This window comes from Macaca thibetana, chromosome 1 (genome assembly GCF_024542745.1).
Source record: "Macaca thibetana thibetana isolate TM-01 chromosome 1, ASM2454274v1, whole genome shotgun sequence".
In the NCBI taxonomy this organism is placed as follows: Eukaryota; Metazoa; Chordata; class Mammalia; order Primates; family Cercopithecidae; genus Macaca; species Macaca thibetana.
In genome coordinates, this window is record NC_065578.1 from 48,376,102 (window position 1) to 48,400,712 (window position 24,611).

General features: G+C 38.3%; 1 protein-coding gene and 1 non-coding gene across 7 annotated transcripts in view; one reads left to right on the plus strand and one right to left on the minus strand.

The window, feature by feature from the left end:
* AGBL4 (AGBL carboxypeptidase 4) overlaps window positions 1–24,611 on the minus strand; it is a 1,466,214-nt gene that overhangs the window by 616,155 nt on the left and 825,448 nt on the right. The window lies entirely within an intron of this gene.
* On the plus strand, window positions 18,828–18,931 carry LOC126945704 (small nucleolar RNA U13). Its single transcript, XR_007722535.1, has one exon. It is a non-coding gene; the product is annotated as a small nucleolar RNA U13 (small nucleolar RNA).

The following is a 24,611-nucleotide window of genomic DNA, read 5'->3' on the forward strand; positions in this document are numbered from 1 at the left end:
GTTAACAGGACCAAATTCCTGAAAAATCAGGAATTACACTGTCTGTTGGGTTTGGTGACAAGAAGGTCATTGTTGGCCTATAAAGAACAGTTTCATTGGAGTGATGGAAGCAGTGCTGAAGAGTTAGTGAAAAACAGAAAATAAGAAAAGCCTCATGTAGAAAGAAAAAAAGAAAATGACAACTTTTCATCCTCCAGCTAGCTTGATCCAAGACTCAGAGGAATATAAATAGACTCTTAAGTGTCTGGGTAAAACTTTTGACTCTAAGTCATTAAATCTCCTTTAGTGGACAAGGAGAATTATAATGATTATAAATTACAGTCATTTGATTTGGGATTGAAAAAGATCTTAAAAAGTGACCAAGTTCTATGCCACTGGAAACATCTATTTTAGAGCCAGAAGACACCAAAATATTTTATATGGCAAATGTTTTTTATCTTCATGATGCAGATTGAGCAGGGTATTATTGTTAATCTACAAAAGAAAATGCAAATCAAAACCACAATGAGATACCATCTAACACCAGTTAAAATGGCAATCATTAAAAAGTCAAAAAACAACAGATGCTGGTGAGGATGTGGAGAAATAGGAATGTTTTTACACTGTTGGTGGTAATGTAAATGAGTTCAACCATTGTGGAAGACAGTGTGGCAATTCCTCAAAGATCTAGAACCAGAAATACCATTTGACCCAGCAATCGTATTACTGGGTATATACCCAAAGGATTATAAATCATTCTACTATAAAGACACATACACACGTATGTTTACTGCAGCACTATTTACAATAACAAAGACTTGGAATCAACCCAAATGTCCATCAATGATAGACTGGATAAAGAAAATGTGGCACATATACACCATGGAATATTATGCAGCCACAAAAGAAAGAGTTTAGGTGATTTGCAGCGACATAGATGAAGCTGGAAACCATCATTCTCGGCAAACTAACACATGAACAGAAAACCAAACACTGCATGTTCTCACTCATAAGTGGGAGTTGAACAATGAGAACATATGGATACAGGGAGGGTAACATCACACACTGGGGCTTGTCAGGGGTTGGGGGGCTAGGGGAGGGAAAGCATTAGGACAAATACCTAATGCATGCGGGGCTTAAAACCTAGATGACAGGTTGATAGGTGCAGCAAACCACCATGGCACATGTACACCTATGTAACAAACCTGCACGTTCTGCACATGTATCCCAGAACTTAGGATAAAAAATAAATTGACACTTCTCAAAAGAAGACATTCATACAGCCAACAGACATGTGAAAAACTGCTCATCATCACTCACCATCAGAGAAATGCAAATCAAAACCACATTGAGATACCATCTCACACCAGTTAAAATGGCAATCATTAAAAAATCAGGAAACAACAGGTGCTGGAGAGGATATGGAGGAATAGGAACACTTTTACACTGTTGGTGGGACTGTAAACTAGTTCAATCATTGTGGAAAACAGTGTGGCGATTCCTCAAGGATCTAGAACTAGAAATACCATTCGACCCAGCCATCCCATTACTGGGTATATATCCAAAGGATTATAAGTCATGCTGCTATAAAGACACATGCACACGTATGTTTATTGTGGCACTATTCACAATAGCAAAGACTTGGAATCAACCCAAATGTCCACCAGTGACAGACTGGATTAAGAAAACGTGGCACATACACACCATGGAATACTATGCAGCCATAAAAAAGGATGAGTTCGTGTCCTTTGTAAGGACATGGATGCAGCTGGAAACCATCATTCTCAGCAAACTATCGCAAGAACAGAAAACCAAATACCGCATGTTATCACTCATAGGTGGTAATTGAACAACAATATCACTTGGACACAGGAAGGGGAGCATCACACACCGGGTCCTATTGTGGGGAGGGGGTAGGGGGAAGGGATAGCATTAGCAGGTATACCTAATGTAAATGACGAGTTAATGGGTGCAGCACACCAACATGGCACATGTATACATATGTAACAAACCTGCATGTTGTGCACATGTACCCTAGAACTTAAAGTATAATTAAAAAAAAAAAGAAAAATGAACATAGTTTTACAGATTTGAACAGCCAATTCATTAAAAAGGGATAAAAATATCAAAACATATGAAAAGTTGTTCAATCTCATTAGTATTTAAATACATGTAAAACAAAACTAAAATACCATATTCCTCCATCAAATTGTTAACTATTAAAAATAGTATAATACGTAGTATGTCGAGGGTGTTGAGGAACAAACACTCTTTTAAACAGTTCAACGTGGTTGTATATTGGTAAAAATATTTTCTAAGGAGCAGTTTGACAATATGTGGATGTTCTTCTTTGGTTCTATAATTTCCCTGCTAAATATTTATCCTAAGGAAACAATTAAAACTGCATAGAAATTCACATGCCAAAATGTTTGTTTCTGAGATAATAGATGATGTATAAGAGCAATACTTAGAAACAATGTAAATGAATAAAAAGAATGCATCTCTTTCAATTAAGTATATATGTATATGATGTGCATCTGTATATGAATACATATATGTATATATGTATATATCCTAATATATATGCATATGTGTATATCCTAATATGTATGTATATATGTATATGTGTGCATACATATAAACATATGAAGGTATATATAATATATTATATACATATATGTATATGATGAAATACTTTGTTATCATTAACATTACATTTTTGAAAACTATAATATATATAAAATGTTTGTGGGTTATTGCTATATGAAAAATTATTTTAAAAAACAGCAAAAACCCAGAGTATTTTTATAATCTAAATTTTATAATAAAAGATATATGTACAAACATGCATATACACAATATATGCATGTACACAAAATGAATAAGTGTAATACATCATCATGTTAACAGAGATTGTAACTGAATTGTGAGGCCACAGGTGATTTTTGTTTTCTCCTGTAGGCTTTTCTGTATTCTCTAAACTTTTTTCAGTCAATATATACTAGTATAACCAGATAAATTAACAGTAATTGTGAAAAAATATGGCATCCAAAACCATAAAGAAATAATGTTTATTCCAAGGCAATTAAAAACAAGATCCCAAGTTTAATCTTTCATATGCTGTCTCATTGAGCTGCACATGGAAAACACAACTACAACAACAGAAAATCTTCTGTGTTAAAAGTAAGAAAATCCTGTCTCATTGATAAACATAAATGCAGATAATTTTAAAAGGAACATTTACTAGGTGCCAGTCATTTCACTGGCTTCAAGTCTTTTGAGACAATTACCCTGAAAACGAAGTCTTATTAGTCCCATTTTACAGACAAGGAATGTGTTGGAGAGATTAAAGAACTTGCCTAAAGCTGAATTCAAATGTAGACCCTTCTGACCTTCAAGATGCACCTTGTCCACTACATGTTGCTGCTCCCATAGTTGACAGGCAACATATTAAGTAATTAGATTTCTAAATATTACCAGAGGCTATTTGAAATCTCTAAAATAAGGCATCAGGAAAAATGGTTCTGTAAAACTATTTTAGATTTCTTGCTAGAAAATTACAAATAACTACAGGCTCTTACTAAGAAAATGGCACCAAATTACAAATTCTTTTCAATAAGCCAGTCTTTAATAGCTCTAAGTACTAGACTCTTTAATTTGAATTTGGCTGTTATGACGAATACAATAAATTAACTTGTGAAATTAATCATTTTGTTTTTAATGAAAAAATATAAATATGGAAGCTTTGCTGTGTCTATACATATGGCTGGCAAGGATAATGGCTTATGTTGAAAAATACTACTCTGCAGGAATTCCTACTGCTGTTTATACTGTAATTCAATTTGTTCTATTTAGCCACAAAAAAATGCTAGTCCTTCAGACAATCAGTCCACTACTGAGGTTCACAGCAGGTTAAAACTGAAACCCTTGCCACTTAATAAAAATGAAATCAATGATCTAATTTTTGTCCCCTCATTAGTTCGTAACATAAGAAGCAGAGAGAATGCTTTATGAACTGGACCAATTCAATGAAATTGAATTTACAAATACTTACTGAGTAACTTGATATGTATCCAGCAGTCTGCCAGATGTTTTACATTTTTCATTTCATTTTTCCTAATAAAGTTTCCATGTTATAGATCATAAAATTAAGGATCAGAGACATTAAATAATCTTAACAAAGTCACATAGCCAAGAAATAGCAGCACAAGAATTTGAATTCTCATCTTCCTGAAACTAAATCCTATGCTATTAACATGGCACGAAACCATTTCTGATGTTATCATATAATAGAAGACTGATTGTATATGAAAATAAAATGACAGAGGTTTGTACAAGATGATGTTGAAATACAGAAGTGGAAGATGCTGGTGTGGGAACACTAGGAAGAATCCTCACAGGGGATGACATTTAAATAGCTGGTGTAATCATTGGTTTCAGAAGGATTTTATCATTACCCTCTTCTAAAGTAGAGACTGTAATCCTCATTTTGCATAAGGTGAATGATACTCAGGTTAATATGCACGATACTGATATTGATGCCAATATTTATGATCTGTCAATAAATCAAGAACCAAAAATCTGGTTTTCCATTCTCAGGCCAGTGGAGTGGGTGGGGAGAGTCCTTATATAGGCTACCGAGTAGTCAAATGACATAGTGAGTGAGTGGATGGATAGTGTCAGAATTGGGCATCTTCAAAACAATTGCTAACAAGAGAATAACATAAAATTTCAATACTTCAAATTACCTGTATAACTTTCTTGCTAAGAGGCCATCCAACATTTTCTCAGACATTTATATCGATACCTACAAAACCATTTATGCTACTCTTGGACAAGCCGAAAGTAATAATTACAATAAGGAAAAAATAGAGAATATGCTCGAATTCCTTAGTTTAGGGAGGGGAGATTGAAGCTGCCTAAAAGAAATGACATTTGAGCAGAGGCTTAAACAAGGAAGATTTACATACACGATGATAGGGAGCAGGCAGAGATTCTAGGCAAAATAAAGAATATATTTAAAGGCATGAAAGAATGAAAGTGAAAAATTCTGGAACTGGGAAACAATCAAGTAGTTTGAGCTTAGCTTACATGGGACAGTATGGGAGAAAGAAACTTGCACTAGTACACCAGAGCCAAACCTTAGAGAACCTTGAATGCCAGGTGAGACTTTTATAAGTTGTCCCTGCCAGGTGAGTAAACAAAGTTCAAAGAGAAAAATACTACAGACACAGCCTTTAAGGAGAAGGTAGAGGAAAAAGAAGCAAAGGAGGAACAGTTAGAGATAGATTTTGCAGAAGCTAATGGAGAAAAGTATGTCAAGAAATATGGAGTGGTCAACCACAATCATCCACTTAAAACATCATCTCTCCTTCCTAAACTCCTCCCCTTTTTCTTTCCCTCCACTACCAAAATACTGAGTAATCTACGTTTACAATTGCTACTTCTTTGATGCCAGTTTATTCCTTAACCTACTGCTTTCTCCATCACATGGAGTCTGGCTTCTTTCTCCATCACATCACTGAAATGACTGAAAATGTCATCTGTAATTTTGGTTGTCAAAGGCAATGCTGTCCTCATTCTATTTGATCTTTCTGTGGCTCTATTGGCCAAACTTATATCTCTGGTTCACACCTTCTGCCACATTTCCAGACTCATATATCCAACTGCCACCTCAACATTTCCATGTGGATTAAATAAACTTGGCCAAAAGGAATGGTTTCTCAAATATACCCAGGCAAGTTAGATCAGAGCAGATAGTATCCAGGGAGAAACTGGTTGTCAGCACTGGATAAGAGGAATCAGGAGTTCAGGCACTGTATTAGTCTGTTCTCACATTGCTATAAAGAACTACCTGAGACTAGGTAATTTATGAAGAAAAGAGGTTGAATTGATTCACAGTTCTGTAGGCTGTACAGAACGAATGGCTGGGGAGGCCTCAGGAAACTTATAATCATGGCAGAAAAGGGGAAGCAAGCACCTTTTTCACATGGCAACAGTAGAGAGAGAGCAAAGTGGGAAGTGCTACACTCTTTTAAACAACCAGATCTCATGAGAATTCACTATCCCAAGAACAGCAAGGGGCAAATCCACCCTCATGATCCAATCACCTCCCACCAGGCCACTCCTCCAACACTTAAAATCATAACTCAGTATGTAACAAACCTGCACGTTATGCACATGTACCCTACAACTTAAAGTATAATAATAATAAATAAATTAAAAAAAAAATCATAACTCAGGCCGGACGCAGTGGCTCACGCCTGTAATCCCAGCACTCTGGGAGGTCGAGGTGGGCGGATCACAGGTCAGGAGATCGAGACCATCCTGGCTAACACGGTGAAACCCTGTCTCTACTAAAAATACAAAAAACTAGCCGGGCGTGGTGGCGGCAGCTGTAGTCCCAGCTACTCGGGAGGCTGATGCAGGAGAATGATGTCAACCCGGGAGGTGGAGCTTGCAGTGAGCCAAGATCGCGCCACTGCTTTCCAACCTGGGTGACAGAGAGAGACTCCGTCTCAAAAAAAAAAAAAATAAAAATAAAAATCATAACTCAACATGAAATTTGGGTGAGGACACAGAGCCAAACCATATCAGGCATATTTGTTGACATGCAACTTACAGAAACTTTTTAAGTACAATAATTCAGGCAAACGTCACAATCACCTTGGAATCCAGGGGTCATTATTTCCATTTTACAGGTGAGCAAACTGAAGCTCAATGAGGTAGAGTGGCATCATTCATTTATTCATTCATCCATCTACCAATCCATTCATCCATTCTCTTACTATTTATGAGAGTTTGCTATGTGTTAGGCCCTACAACTGAGTCAAAGTTCCACGGCCAGTCCTGGTAGAGTGGGAATTCAAACCCCAGGCTGCTCACCTTTAAGTCCAAGGATCTTTTCCTTTCCACACAGTTGTATGGAGGCCATCCAATCAGGACCTTTTCAGATTTGCTTGTGGAGAAATGACACATATTTATAACTGGACAGCAGTTACAGCACTGTATGTATAATAATTGGTTCTGGATAAATGTGTCAAGTGACCAAATGGATGGATGAATATGAGAATAACAATAATACTGTTCATCCTATCCCATAGGATTATTATGAGGGCCAAATGAGATTGTAGTGGAAAGAGTCTTGACAAGGGGCTATTTTAATATTCCTTTTTATTGTTTGTTGCCTCAAATCCGGTTTGGAAATAGACAATGATGCAACAATCTAGGTTGAATCCACTTCTCTATGGAGCAACAGCATTTGGTTATAGGTGATAATCTTGCCTGTTTTTGCTTACTGTCTCCTTCTCAAGATATAAACACCTCTATTTTTCATATCCACATACTACCAGGTCCCCAAAAGGGGTCTCAAAATCTGTTTCTTGAATAAATTTATGATTCCCAGTTTTATAGATTAGGGAATTAAAGCTCAGAAGGCTAAATGAATAGCATAAAGTCACCTGGTAATTAAGTGGCAGAACTAAAATTTGCACTCAGGTCTTCTGACTTTAATACTTTTTACAATATACTACTTTTTTGACTGAGTGTTAGGCCTCACTAGCAATTATGATAATAGTAAAAGAATAAAAGTTAGGTACAACTTGATCATTTACAAGGTGCTTTCCCATACATTTTCTAGTGGACTCTCAAAACAACACTGGAAACACAAATTATAGATAAGGAAATCCAGGCCTGAAGCCCTCAAGATATGCAAAATTGCCTAGGGGCATGGAGCAGGCAAATTCAGAAGCCAGGCCCTTCTCCAGGCTCAACATCTCTGGCTGCTTCACCTTCATATTCACACCTTTCTTCCATCAGGCTGCCCTGCCCCAGGAAAACTACCCAATCCTTTTAAGACAGCGTATTCACAACTGTACTCATTGTGCCAAGACAGGCCAGCACAGAATATGGCCTTTCAACTTGCACAGATTTCCAAAAGAAGATATTTTGTCATCTAAAAATGCTGCCAAGGTTCCAGGTACATGATTGGTGAGGAACCAGGCCAGTTGACAAAATATTTGACAAAATTCCAATTGCTGGTGATTCTCAAGTTACAGGAGATAAGGACTTCTTGGATGTGCCCATTGGCCTGCATGCAGTAGAATTGAAATAGAATGTGCAGGCGCTGTCAGAGTAATATGACATGTATCCAGATCTTTTTCCTTTTATTTTTAGGCTTGAAGTTTAGTCCTCTTTCTTTGGCAGTTTTTGTAGCCATGTGGCTGGCACAACTGGCAAATACTATAAATGCAATGGGATTGTGAAGAAGGGATAACTGCCATCATGCAAAACTAGAATTAAATATTTGTACTCCTTCTTGGGACTTTTAAAGGTGGGTGCCATTTCTTACCATTAAGAAATTGCTTTAATTACTGAGATATAAAATCAAGAGGGAAAGTCATTTTTAATGGAGTTTATATTTAAACACAACAGGAATGAGCAGGAATATTTATTGGTATTTAAAAAAAGAAGATATTATTAATTTCACTCTACTTTGAGTTATATTCAGTGTAACAAACATTGCAAATACAATGTAAATTGTATTTCTTAAGTGTAAATATCATCCTTAAATATAAATATTGTGAATTCAAATGAATTAGAGACTGAAAAGTAATATTTTACGCATTCATTCTTTATTTATTAATTCAAAAAATATTTATTGACCATGGACTCTGGAACCAAAGTCTAAGTGTAAATCAGGTATCTGCCACTTAATAGCCCTATTCTATTATTTTAAATCATTATCATTATTATTAACACATGTCAGGCCCTTTTCTAAAAACTAAACACTAAATGAGAATCTGAGTATGCTCTGGAGGACCCCAGAGGAGAAGACATGGTGCTTATCCTTGCAGAACTTGAGGTGACACCCTTGTAAGTTGTCCCTTTATTAAATTATCCTCAAATTCCTGCCAAGATTCTGACATAGGACATAAGGATAGAATATATAAGAAAACTGAAGAGGCTAGTGTGGCTGGAGTTTATGAGAAATAAGAAGGGTGAGAAAGATAAAGTTGGAGAGGCAGGCAGAGATCAAATTATGCAGAGCCTTATAGATTATGGTAACAATTTCCAATGTTACTTTAAGTATAATAAGAAGTCACTGGAAATAGAGAAATAAGGAGTAGTATCTGCATCAGAATCTAACATGAGGACTATGAAAACTGTATAGCTTCTAATTATTTGAGGGCTATAGAACACTTCAGAGACTAAATTTTCTGCTGGCTTTATAAACTCTGAAAAGTTGATGTCTTAAAAAAGTGGTCCCCAACCTCTGGATCATGGACCAGTACCTGTTTGTGCCTGGGCTGCTAGGAACTGAGTCACATAGCAGGAGGTGGGGGGGGGGGCGGTATGAGTGAGCATTACCCCCTGAGCTCCACCTCCTGTCAGATCAGCAGCAGCATTAGATTCTCAGAGGAGTGAGAACCCTATTGTCAACTGCGCATGTGAGGGATCTAGGTTGCACACTTCTTATGAGAATCTAACGAATGCCTGATTATCTGAATTGGAACAGTTTAATCCTAAAACCATCTCCCCACTCTCCCACCTCCTGTTTCTGGTCTGTGGAAAAATTGTCTTCTACAAAACCAGTCTCTGGTGCCAAAAAGGTTGGAGACTGCCGTCTTGAAATATCCCACCTGAAAACATTTCCTGTCTCCCTCCCCCTCACTGTCCTCCTTCTCAGAAAAAAACTCAACATATAGAGAAGAATGGCAAGATTTGGACTAATGCATATTAGGCTTCCAATCCTGGCTCTGCCACTCGCTAGCTGAGTGGCTTTGGATAACTTAATACAAATCTTTGAGCCTTAGTTTCTGCATATATAAAATGAAATAAGATTAATAATACCTGCCCTCATGATAGTACTAGGAGAATGACTTAAGTGGCAGCAAACAAGCTAGCATAGCATTTGGCACGTAAATGCTCAATAAATATCATTTTCTTTCCCTTCTTTTCTCCTATGTCTATGCCTATAATAGTGTTAGGGCCATGACATTTAGAATTAAATAATATCCCTGGACAGTAATCATAAACCTTTGTATTACAGATGCTAGTCATATAATCTAAGGAATATCAAAATGTCATTGAAAATATAAACACAAATTAATAAGAAAAAGGCAAATAAATAATTATAATAACAAAGTTTTATAATTAATAAATTATTTTATACTCCTTTCTTCATTTTGTTCTCAAAATACCCTTGTACAATAGGCAAGTCAGATATTATTCCCATTTTATAGGTAAAGAAACAGACTTGGAGATATTCCAATATTTAAAAAAGTTCACTGCAAGGGATAGAAAAATAAACAGAATCCAGGTATTTTAATTCCTTTACAAGGATTAATTCCCCTTCATTACTAACAGACTGGGAATATATGTTACATGGGAAATGTTGCTCCCCCTGAGACCTGCTGTTGCCCTTAGGACAAGCCAGGCAAAGTAGATACATGCCTATTCCCACCTCCCAATACTTTATCTATAGCCTTATCTCTCCCCATGTCCTATTCCTTAATTTAAGGTGAGGCCATACTGAACTTTTTGCTTGTTTTTCCTGGAACACATCACACTGTTACTTCCGGGCACATACTGCTGCCTTTGCCCAGAATGGCCTTCCTCCTCCTGAACAGCCAGGAAGCATCTCTTCATGAATATTTCTAGAGTTAACTCAAGGGTTGTTGCAGCTAGGAGGGTTTTCTTGACACCCCATGTAAAATGGCTACCTCATCTTCAGTGTCCCTAAGCACAGCCTTGTAACAAGTAATTGTATCTTGCATTTGGTGTAATTCTGTCTATCTCTGCATCATTTGCATTTGGTACAATTGTGTCTTCTGCTTCTGGACTGTGAGTTCCATGAGGGCAGGGAATGTGCCATGCTTTTAATATTCTTCTTGTCCAGACAGGGTCTGGCATGGAACAGGTGCTCAAGGAATATTTCGTAATATGGTGAATGAATTAAGTTTCCTAGGGTCCCTTAAGTTTGACCCAGAAGCCTTATACACACATAGAAAACAGTAACTCACAGAACTCCTCAGGAAGGAGTCAGTCCAAACCATCTACATACATTAAAGCATGGAGAACAAAGTGGAAAAACAAAAACAAAGATGTAGAAGTTAACAATTACTAGAACTACTGCTCTTTGGGAAACAGCCCTAACATATCATTTTCCCAACAGTGACTCTCACCATCTTATAACCATATGCCATTTGTCAATCCAGACTGAGCTGGTTCTCTAGTGTAAAATAGCCCCAGTGCTATTGCAAATGGTTCTGCCAGTGAGAAAGCAAGACCATCCATGGTGAAATGCATTTTACCAGGCCTATGCCCATATTTGAACAGGGACTGTCTCATAAGTTCTCTGGTTTTCCTGTCTGTAAGATATGGATTATATCCTGTCTCAGTGCCTATACCAGCAAGGCTGATTCATGACATGAGGCACCTAGTGTAAAAATGCTCCAAGCACTGTTAACTTGCTCTATCCTAGAATCTGTGGAAAGAATACTGGAAAAAAGGTTTGAGCCAATGTGTTGCTGGCTGATGATGGCTATCAGTGGTTGCCAGGTACTATGTTAGAACTCTGCAAAAGACAGAAGAGATGGCCTGAGGGGCTATGTTGGAGGACTCTAGGGTGCCTGAGTGAGCCCATCATTGAGGAAGTTTCATAAAGTGGGTAATATGGGGTCAGGATCAGAGGTTGCTCTTCTGTATTCCAGCACCAAACACAAAATAGGCATTTCATAATTTTAAAAGGAAGGAAGGAAGGAAGGAAGGAGATGGAGGGAAAGAGGAATGGAGGGAGGGAGGGAGGAAACGAGGGAGGAAAGAAGAGAGGAAGAAGTCTGGGTTCAAAGGCTTGTGTTTAAAAGCAGCCTGAATCTAGTCTTGGATTTAATGAACATTAATTCTTTATATTTCTTACTTATACCTCACAGTCATGCTTGGAGGCCCAGCTCACTTCTGTGCAATCCTATTCAATTTACCTAATCTACACACACACACACACACACACACACACACACACACAGACATACACACACACACACACACACACACACACACACACACTCTCAAACACAAATACACATCTGCTGCTCCCTCAGACCTATGCTGGGTTCTAGTGACCCTGATAAGAATGAGACATAGTCCTTACTTCAAGGACTAAACTGAGACAGACCCAGAAATAGACAATGATAATTTGATGATAAATGCTGTGAAAGAGAAATTCAGGAGGAAGGGAGACAGACTGGGCAGGGATTGACTAACTCTACCTGCAGGGTCCTGGAAGACTTCCCAGAGACAGTTGGGTTGGGCCCTGAAGGAAGAGTAAGAGTTTCCAGGCAGAGTGGCAGAGAGAGGATTCTAGGCTGAGGTCACATTGAAAGCAAAGGCAATGGGGCTGGTGGTAACACAATCAGACATCATTGGGAAGCCTAAGAGTGGGTGTCTAATGGCAGAACAGAAGATGTGGAAGAGAAAGTTGCTGGAGCTAAGGCAAGAAAGACAGGATGGGGTCAGTCCAGCCTCACCCAGGATCAGGCATAAAAAGTGTTCTAGGAAAGGGAAACAGCAGCAAAAATGACAGGAGTCCAGGATTTGACCAGAGGAACTATTTTTAGGAAATCATAGATTGAAAAGAGTAAGGGAGAAAAGGATAAGATTTAAAATTTGAGACAGGCAACTTCTTATGGCTTGTTTTGCTTTCATTTGTCTAATCTCACATCATTCTCTACTCACCACTCTTGCCACCTAACCCTATCCCATGGCTCTGCTACATATATTAAAGATAATTGATAAGACTGCCTGGTTTTGAACCCCACCTCTATCATTAGTAGTTTGTTGAACTTGAAAAGTTTTCCACCATTTCTTACCCTCAGTTTTTAGAGCCACCAATGAGTATCCATTGTATGGAATGCTTTGTGCTTTAATAATTTCTATTGATCATTTTGTATGTGTCAGGTCCCATTCCAAGCATTTTTGTGTATTATTTCATTTATTTCCAGACAACTGTTGTAATGTAGGTAGTATTTATGTCCCTATTTTATAGATGAAGAAAGCAAAACACAGTTTGAGAATTTGGTATCAGGTCACAAGGCTATAAGTAGAAGACAGGATTGGATTCCAGGCAGTTTGATGAAAAAGCCTGTGTTTCCAACTACAGTGAGTAAGATCCTCAACTTAACATGTCTAAGGTTCTTCACAAAACTAAAAATAGAGCTATCATAAGATCCAGCAATCACACTGCTGGGTATGTACCCAAAAGAAAGGAAATCAGTGTATCAAGGAAATACCTGCACTCTCATGTTTGCTGCAGCACTGTTCACAATAGCCAAGATTTGGAAGCAACCTAAGTGTCCATCAATACATGAATGGATCAAGAAAATCTGGTGCTTATACATAATGGACATAATGTTCAGCAATCAAAAAAGAATGAGATCCTGTCATTTGCAACGACATAGATAGAACTGGAGGCCATTACGTAAGTGACACATTACGTTAAGTCAGGCACAGAAAGACAAATATCACATGTTCTCACTTATTTGTGGGATCTAAAAATCCAAACAATTGAACTCACGGAGATAGAGTTATCAGAGGATGGGAAGAGTAGTGGGGGTTGGGGAGCTGGTTAGGGAGGAGGTGGGGACAGTTAATGGGTACAAAAACAAATTGAATAAGAACTAGTATTGGATAACACAACAAGGTGACTCTAGTCAATAATAATTTAATTGTACATTTAAAAATAACCAAAAGATTATAACTGGATTGTTTGTAACACAAAGGATAAATGCTTGAGGGGACAGACACCCAATTTCCCATGATGTTGTTATTATGCATTGCATGCTTGTACCAAAATATCTCATATACCTCATAAATATATACACCTACTATATATCCACAAAAATTAAAAATAAAAAATTAAAACCATAAAAAATAAAAAGGTATCTAGCATTGTGGGGATCACAGAATTCATGTGTCTGTGTGGTGTGATGAAACACAGAACTCTAATGAATGAGTGAGGAAACAAGTGAGAAAATGTTGGTTGAAAGGGGAAACACCTAGCTGAGAGAAAACCTTCTTCCCCAGGTGGCTAGCCAGGAGAATGAAGAGTTGGTAACTATAAAGTGAGATGGTGGTGGTGACTGTCTCATTTCATCAGATATACTTGTCATACATGCACCATTGTCCTGAGCCCATGAATAAAACATGGAGAAGTGCCCCAGACACCCTCCAAGGAGCATGATGGGGCCTCAGGGGCCACACCAGGCTCCCTGTGTAGCCCTATGATTGGGCTTCAGAAAGTACCCATTGCCATTCTTCTGCCTCATCCATCATCATTACAACCAACCTAAACCTCTGATTATGAAGGCACAGCCTGGTAGCAGTGAGCAGCTAGGGAGCACAATGCCTTCAAGCCAGAAGTAAAAGGACTGGGGATGGAGGAATCATAATTCATCAGCTTCAGAAAACTCAGAATGCTGAAGGCAGCACAAAGCTAATGCTTCTGACCTTATAGAGAAGCAGAAAAGCCAAGGCAGCAGGCTCAGTGAGGGAGGTGACATAGGAGGTGGATCAGGAGATGGGTTTTTCTGTCCACAGATGTCTGCAAGGTGGTGGGGTCGGGGAGGAGACATCACAGAAATATCTGCTACTCTTAATCATTCTGCAGAATGACATCTGAAAATCCATGCCCTGGAGACTCTGGGGATATGATACAATTGCCTGAATTGTCAGACAGTTTAAATGACTGTCCCAAAATCATACAAATAGAAATAGGCAGATTTAAACCCACAGCTCTGTGATTCCAAAGTCTATGTTCTTTCTCTTCTACCACACTGCCCCATGATTACACAGGAGGGTATTCTAAGATGTGTGTGCCCAATTTCACACCACTGCTGCATGTCAGGTTGCACGCAAGAGAGAACAAGCTAGCAAGTTGCCACTAGCTAGATCTTATCTACTCCAAATTTCCTATTCTCATCCCCATTTTATACTGATCCAGGCAGAAGCAGTAACCTGACCAAGGTCACACAGTAGCTAGTATACAGATCTCTGAATTTCCACACACCTCGTAAGAGGAGAAAAGTTGCCACCTCCAGGTTTCCAGTGAAAACTATACTTTCAAGGCCAGCTAACAGTTGGAAGGTCATTTACCAAGAGGCTTCACATGCATGCTTGTTTACTTAAAAAAAGAAAGTAGCCTAATTATAGCCCAGTGAGAAATGAGATGTTGATGTACAAATGAAATTATGAAAAAAAAAAATCTAATGGCATGCTTGGGAAGAGCCGATAGGCTTGAAGGATGGATAGTGCTTCAAGCAGGGAAGGAGAGGGGGGCGACAAGCACTATGGCCAGGTCTTAGGCTGGGGGACAGGAGTCGTAAGTCATGCAAGTTGCTTCCAGTATCTTCCTATACACTATCCTGTCTGCGTCCAAAGCAGGGATCTTTCTGCATCCTCAGAGGGTACCTGCAAACCAACTTACAAAAGGCAGTGAGATACAATGCAAAGAACTTGGGTAACAAAATCACATGGGCTTGGCCTTGCAACTTATCAACTGAGTGGCCTTGGGTAAATCACCTCACTTCTCTGAGCCTTGATTTCTTCATATCATCAATGGAGATAATACTTATTTTGTAGGACTATAGTACAATTAAAGGAAACATACATATTTAGCATGTTCCTCAAATATATCAGGTATTAATAAACTTTATTACACTGATTACTGTAATTATTATTACTATCTATCCCTCATAATGCAAGGAGCATGTCACTGGGTTTCCAGTGGTTTCCATGGTAGTTTCCGGGATTTAGCTGTTTTCTTTAAAGGACATGGCTTTTCTTTCAAAACAGTGGGAATTGCATGTTTCTCTGAAGTAAAAGTGTTCAGCTCCCACTCAACACCCTAGCTACCTATTGTGGGTATAATTCTGAGGGGGAGGTGGGAATTATTTCTTTGAAACTTATCACTGAGCCAGAACTGAAACTGCTGAGCCAGGCTCAGTAATGCCTTCTGACTGTGGTAAGTGGGGCCCCTCCCACACTTTGGAGTGTCTTTTGAAAAATGTCTATGTGCTTCTCTAGTACCTGGGCTGGCTGTGAAGTCCGAGCAGGATGTCCTGAGCCCTGCTTCCTCTGGGTCCTGGTCAGTAGATGTGCCTAACTTGAAATTTTCTCAGTCCTCCTCCAATGCTGATCAACCAGGGCTAGCAGTGACAATTGGGCAGGGCATGTCTCAGCCCTCCTTTCTCATTTTTAGGGTGTTCTCAATCTTTCTAGTTCCCCAGAAGTAAAGACAATCAGATGCTCTGAGAAGGCCCAGAACTTATGGTTATGGGTTTGTCCCATGTCCCAGTTCCAGGATAAGATACCTGGGTAAGCAGATCACTTCTGTGTATTTCCTTCATGGAATCATACAAGATTGGGCCCATTTTGGGTGACTCTCATTTATGTTGGACACAGGAAGAGTCTAGAGCTTTGAGATACTGACAGCCCACTACCAACCTCTGGACTTGAGCTGTGTATGGACCCAGGCATTGGCTCTTGCCCATCTATGTTCTAATCAAGGTGCTGTCTCTGGGTTTACAGCAACTGAAGATAGCATGGGTGGCAGCAGGCATCCTTAATCCTGTATCCCCCTCTGCTAAGTAGTTACCAGTCTCTTTACAGTGCTAAGATGTCCTCCAGAAGTAGCTGTCCCTATTATGAGATATCTATCTTCTTTGAAGTCTTTCAAAATTGCTACTCTGTATCTCCAATAAGTCCAATCCAAGTGTGAATGCTGTAGTCTCTTGGGCCGTTAATGAGGTGTGCCATTTGAGAACAAACTTTCCTTGCACAAACAGAACAGTTTCTCTCAGTATATGGGCTCCTTGCTTATTCTTCCTGCTGGTGGTGGTATGTGAAAGACAGTTAACATTGTGCAGTCAACTCTGACAGAGTACACTGTAGAAACGTAGGGACTATGACCTAAAGCTAGAATTCAAGAGAAAACATTGTTGGAAGATGTGTTAATCCACGTTTATGCTATACAATTCCTAATGGTACATTTAACATAACCAGCAAATAAATTATTTATTCACATTTTTCTGTATACTTAAGATGAGCCCTGCATTTGTGTTCATCATTAGAAACCAGTATTTGTGGGGGTACCATGAATGCTAAAGCATCATGAGTAACGATGTAACCAGCGTTAAGTAAACAGTATTAGGAAACTGCTGAGGCAAGAAGATCTATATTGTTTCATTACAAATATGTTCCAAAAAGCCATGCATTGTGAGTAATAACAGTAGTGCTAGCTTTTTCTGCATGTGGGAGATACAAAATTATCTCCAGAAACTATGCATTTGACAATAAAGAATATGAAAAGATGGCTCCGGATACTTCATGTGCACTCACTGAACAATAAACAAATACCTAAGTATCTTCTCTACACATTATTCTAAATCTTCAGCTAAATTCATGGACCTCGCATGAGTCTATAAATTTTGTAATACAATTTTTAATCAAACTGTTTATATAGACATAGGTGTCACAAAAAATCTTTGCCTGGAACCCCGCATGCCTTACGGGTGGCCTTGGGGAGATTAATGTAAAACATGTCTAGCTAGTGACTTAACTATGGAATCTTGTCACCAGAGACAGGATAAAGGAAAACATCTGAGGACTGCTTGGTACATTGTATTTCCTCCCTTATAACTGAAGGGTCACTACAAGTCGCACCTATGCACCTACAGATATGCATAATCAGCCGTTAAAAATAAAGTTTCAAAGCAATCTTTCACAATTTGTACACATTCTCACAATACAATATTACAAGTGAGCAGCAGAATTTTATATACATTCTAAAATTCTACTATGTAAATGGAAAATGCATAGAAAAAAAGACGAAATAGGATACGATATTGAGTTGTCTTTAAGAGGAGAAATCTGAGGGGATTTTGCTGTTTCATGTGTACTTTTCACTTTCTAAATTTGCTACATAAAATGTACTATTTTCACTTTTATTTTTCAGTTCACTGAATTTTTTTCAACATACCTCTCTCACTACTCTGCACCTGTTTCCTTTTGCCTATATACTCATGCTCCCCAACTACTTACTTTCATTTGGCTAAATCCTATTTATCTTTGAGATTCCATCAGCAACATCACTTCCTCCACGCACCCTTCTCGGGTACCTCAAAGCTGCATTAAGTGTTCTTCTAATGAGCTTCCACATTATCCTATAGATTCTTATCACTCTACATGTAACTGAAAGTTTGTTTGCCTCTTTCCTATCAGTTCTACACTCCAGTGATGTTCATTACTGTGCTTGGAAAAGAATGAATACTGAGAAATATTTCTGAAATGAATAGATTAATGAAAATTAAAATACAATTTAAAACTCCCTTTAAAAATATACACACATAGGCCGGGTGCGGTGACTCACCGGTGACACACGCCTGTAATCCCAGCACTTTGGGAGGCCGAGGCGGGCGGATCACGAGGTCAGGAGATCAAGACCATCCTGGTTAACACGGTGAAACCCCGTCTCTACTAAAAATACAAAATAATTAGCTGGGCGTGGCAGCGTGCACCTGTACTCCCAGCTGCTGGGGAGGCTGAGGCAGGAGAATGGCGTGAACCTGGGAGGCGGAGCTTGCAGTAAGCTGAGATCGCGCCACTGCATTCCAGCCTAGGTGACAGAGCAAGGTTCAGTCTCAAAAAAAAAAAAAAAAAAAAAAAAAAAAGTGTGTGTGTGTGTGTGTGTGTGTATAAAATGTATATATATATACACACACACACAGATAAACACAACCTAGGAGATTCAGGGAAGTTTTTGTCACTGTTATTTGTTTAAGTTTTCCAATGAGAGTTTAAAAAATTTGTTAATCATGATGATTAAGTTTTCACAATAATGTGTGAGCTGTGCCTCTCTCAAACCTTATTATGATGTTGGCCCATTACTCATCTGATGTGAAGAAAAAAACTGTTAATGCATGCTTCAGTAAATAAAAAGAGAATTTGTGGAATTGTGCTTTGACAGTTACAAAAAAAAGTGGTAATTATTTGGGGCAGTGTTGAGCAAGTATGTTGCTAAGAACACTAATTCCGTAAGATATTCTGGGGAAAAAAGAGGGAGAGAGGTTCTATAATCAAATAACTTCAGGAAACGCTGTATGCACTGGTCCCCTCTGAAGAATTACAATGTGTATTAGCATATTTCAGTGTTGTAAAAAGTCCTGCTGTAAAGAATCTGGTTAATTTATTTTTAATCCAGTACTTCTCAAACATATTTAAATATGAATCCTTCCTTTATGTAATACCTACTAACATCTATTTCCCAGAACACTTTTGGAAATGCTGGGTTTATCTCAAAATAATAAGAGTTACTTATGACAAACCCACAGCCAATATCATACTTAATGGGCAAAAACTGGAAAAATTCCCTTTGAAAACTGGCACAAGACAGGGATGCCCTCTCTCATCACTCCTATTCAACATAGTGTTGGAAGTTCTGGCTAGGGCAATCAGGCAAGAGAAAGAAATGAAGCGTATTCAGTTAGGAAAAGAAGAAGTCAAATTGTCCCCTTTTGCAGATGGCATGATTGTATATTTAGAAAACCCCATCATCTCACCCCAAAATCTCCTTAAGCTGATAAGCAACTTCAGCAAAGTCTCAGCATACAAAATTAATGTGTAAAAATCACAACCATTCTTACAAACCAGTAACAGACAAACAGAAAGCCAAATCATGAATGAACTTCCATTCACAATTGCTTCAAAGAGAATAAAATACCTAGGAATCCAACTTACAAGGGAGGTAAAGGACCTCTTCAAGGAGAACTACAAACCACTACTCAGTGAAATAAAAGAGGACACAAACAAATGGAAGAACATACCATGCTCATGCATAGGAAAAATCAATATCGTGAAAATGGCCATACTGCCCAAGGTAATTTATAGGTTCAATGCCATTCCCATCAAGCTACCAATGAATTTCTTCACAGAATTGGAAAAAAACTGCTTTAAAGTTCATATGGAACCAAAAAAGAGCCCGCATCTCCAAGACAATCCTAAGTCAAAAGAACAAAGCTGGAGGCATCACACTACCTGACTTCAAACTATACTACAAGGCTACAGTAACCAAAACAGCATAGCACTGGTACCAAAACAGAGATATAGACCAATGGAACAGAACAGAACCCTCAGAAATAATACCACACATCTACAGCCATCTGATCTTTGACAAACCTGATAAAAACAAGAAATGGGGAAAGGATTCCCTATTTAATAAATGGTGCTGGGAAAATTGGCTAGCCATAAGTAGAAAGCTGAAACTGGATCCTTTCCTTACTCCTTATACGAAAATTAATTCAAGATGGATTAAAGACTTAAATGTTAGACCTAAAACCATAAAAACCCTAGAGGAAAACCTAGGCAATACCATTCAGGACATAGGCATGGGCAAGGACTTCATGTCTAAAACACCAAAAGCAATGTCAACAAAAGCCAAAATTGACAAATGGGATCTAATTAAACTAAAGAGCTTCTGCACAGCAAAAGAAACTACCATCAGAGTGAACAGGCAACCTACAGAATGGGAGAAAATTTTTGCAATCTACTCATCTGACAAAGGGCTAATATCAAGAACCTACAAAGAACTCAAACAAATTTACAAGAAAAAAACAAACAACCCCATCAAAAAGTGGGCAAAGGATATGAACAGACATTTCTCAAAAGAAGACATGCTTACAGCCGACAGATACATGAAAAAATGCTCATCATCACTGGCCATCAGAGAAATACAAATCAAAACCACAATGAGATACCATCTCACACTAGTTAGAATGGCAATCATTAAAAAGTCAGGAAACAACAGGTGCTGGAGAGGATGTGGAGAAATAGGAACACTTTTACACTGTTGGTGGGATTGTAAATTGGTTCAACCATTGTGGAAAAGAGTATGGCAATTCCCCAAGGGTCTAGAACTAGAAATACCATATGACCCAGCCATCCCATTACTGGGTATATATCCAAAGGATTATAAGTCATGCTGCTATAAAGACACATGCACACGTATGTTTACTGTGGCACTATTCACAATAGCAAAGACTTGGAATCAACCCAAATGTCCATCAGTGACTAACTGGATTAAGAAAATGTGGCACATATACACCATGGAATACTATGCAGCCATAAAAAAGGATGAGTTTGTGTCCTTTGTAGGGACATGGATGCAGCTGGAAACCATCATTCTCAGCAAACTATCGCAAGAACAGAAAACCAAACACTGCATGTTCTCACTCATAGGTGGGAATTGAACAATGAGATCACTTGGACTCTGGAAGGGGAACATCACACACCAGGGCCTATTATGGGGAGGGAGGAGGGCAAAGGGATGGCATTGGGAGTTATATCTGATGTAAATGATGAGTTGATGGGTGCTGATGAGTTGATGGGTGCAGCACACCAACATGGCACAAGTATACGTATGTAACAAACCTGCACGTTGTGCACATGTACCCTAGAACTTAAAGTATAAAAAAATAAAATAAAATAAAGATAGTCTGGAAACAATATAGACATATACATACAAACATAATTCATAATATAAATGATGTGCAAATATATATGAAGATAGTTATGATAAAGGCAGTATATTCAGTGGAAAAATAATTAATGTTAAACACTCAATAGTCAATAAAAGCTGCTAGAAAAACTGGTAAAAAAAAAAAAAAGAAAAAAGAAAAGAAAAAAAAAAAGGGCTTCCAGAGGAAGAAATTTTCTGGCTCACAGTGAAGGCAAGAAATTGGAAAAATCCTGGAGAGAGAGACAATAAGACTAAAAAAATATGTACTAATAAAATGTAACATTTATTGATTACTTAGTATACAGCATATAGTATGTCAAGTATCTTACATATACTAGCTTAAGTTTTATAATAAATTTAAAAAGCAGAAACTATCATTCCCACTTAATGAAAAGTGAATTAAAATTCAAAGGGATTAAGTATGCTGTAGACAGCACCACGTCTGCCTGGGTTACTTCATACCCTTCCTCTAACCACCATGCTATGAGCACTGAACCACACAAACCCTCCTTCCCCTGGTGGAATAGGTGACAGAATGGAAGCACTCCCTTCCTGTATTTATTTTCCCTTCTCTTCCCTTCTTTTCTCCCTTTCCTTCCTTCCTCAAACATCCTGAGTGTTCACTCTGTCAGTCACCTGTGGAACCTGTGGTTTCAGAGATGAATAAAATATGATCCCTATTCTAAAAAAGCATCCAGTCTAGCCCACCAAGTTAGTCATCTTCCAAGCCCTGGGACACACAAACAGGTGGATAAAAGAAAGATGATCCTATGGGTTGCATCAAAAGCATCTGAAAGACTGCTGAGGTAAAGATGAAAACCCCACCTAGGGCTTCTTCCCACACATTTCTGGGGCTGAATCCTTAGAAGAGGTATTTAGCAGTAAGGGGTGAAAAGATTCATGCACAAATCACCAAAGTAATGCAGTTTTCATTAACTAGATTTATTAGTGAACTTGGGGGCAAGCATACCTGTCCCCTATTTCAAATATTCTCTGGAGTTCTGGGAGATGAACTATATGCCAATCTGGCCATATGCCAAGAGGCTACCTGGGGAGACAGGTGTATTAATAAAATTCCACCCACACAGGGGTTAAAAAATAAGTATAATTCTGAGCAGAAATAAATACGGTCCCTACTTTTAAACTATTACCTTAAACTGTATTAGTTTAAGGTAAAGGGAGCTTTTATCTTCCTAGATCATACTGCCAGTCATACTGCTCTGTGAGTGTCTGCCTCACAATCAGAATGCAGAGGTCCATTGACAGGAATGTTTTAAGAAGGAAAGATGGAAGGGGAGAGGTGGGAAGGAAGGGAGGGAGGAGACTTGGATGAGACAATAGAGTCATAGGAGATTAAGGGACGTTTGGGGCTTTGATACCAACTGGATTCTCTGCTACAAGATTTAGGTTTAGAAAGATACCCACCACTTCCTCACAGATGCCTCATGATGCCCTAATCTCAAAAAGAATTTCAGGCTGACCTAGGGAGGCATTTTTGATCTCCCATGTGGATAAGGAGTTTCAGGCCTGCCATTCTTCTTGCTGAAGACTCACTGAGGGGAGGAGAGGTGAAGGTAAGGTTCTGCTTGAAATTCAACTAGTGCTGCATAAAGAATGATACACATGAAAAATTGATCATGACACTGCACTCAGGCAAATATTATTAATAATGCAATATTTAAACACACAATATATCCCTCTTAATGATGAAAAGAAACCCAAGGTCAAAGCAAATAAAAGTCATTCCAATGTTAACGAAAGGAAAAGAGAGAATTTCTCTACGCACATCACTCCACAATAGCTTCCTTTACACCACCATCTAACAGAGTAAGTAGCCCTTCCATCAAGAGAGGTGGCAAAACCCTTCTCAACAAGAATACTTCAAACCACTAGGCAGTTCTAGAAAAGTACGGAATTCAGGAGTTTTATCCCTTCTTTTCTCATCTTCCCTTCTGTAAAATGAAGGTAATAATACCAAAGCTCTTTCTAGGCCTTGTTTTCCCATCTGCAAAATGAGGAGGCTACTAGGTAATCTCCAAGTTACCAAATTGCAATTTTGAATATTTATAATTATGTAGATAAATTTGGAAGCTTCTTATAGAGCTGGGTACAAGCTCAGTTCCTTCACATACTTGGAGTAGGACCTTTGTCAAGTTACTTAACCCCTCTGAACCCCAGATTCGTAAGTGATAAAATGAGACAATAACAATCCTACCTCAGAGATTTATTTTGAGTTCTAGGTAATTCAAGATAATACTGCTAGTGAGAGGAGACATAAACATCAAGTCCAGGTCTGTTTAACTTCAAAGACTATGCTCTTTCCACTAAAATAGTAGAGAATACCAACAAGAAAAAATGTCTACAAAGCCAAGCACAGTGCAGCAGAAGCACAGGCTTTCTACTGTAGAATGCCAGAGGCAAGAGGAATTAACGTTGTCTGTGGGTGAAGGCAGCAAGTTGTTACATCAGGAAAAGAGCTCTGGAGTCAGACGCCAGTGATTCAAAACATTCTTGGTCTCAGTATCTTCTGCTGTAAAACAGGGAAAGTAACAGTACCTGCTTTACAGAGTCATTAAGAGTAAAGATGTAAAGGTTATGTATATAAGCATTCAGCACAGTACTAAGGATATAATAAAAAATGCAATAAATAATAGCCATTGCTATTATTATTCTTTAAATTACATGAAATTAAATATTATTATTATAAGTGATCAAAACTTCTAGAGTGACCTCAACACTGAACAAGATACTGGTAACCCTAAGAGAATTCTAAGTCCAGAATAGCATTATCTATTGGCTTTCCAACTTCTGTATCACAAAAGAAAAACTCTAGAAAACACATACTGTGGCCTTCAACCAGGCTTTATTCTCAGAGGTATTATTTACATTTCAGATTTATTATTGTCTCCCATGGTGCCGACATGAAATAACCTTCCATTCTCTTCCATGTTAAAAGACTACAGTGTTTCTTGGCTCCATAAATAATTCAGGGCTATATTAATATTTTAAGAAGAATAAGCAATATATTTGAACCCTAGAAAAACCACGAGGATTGAAATTAGTT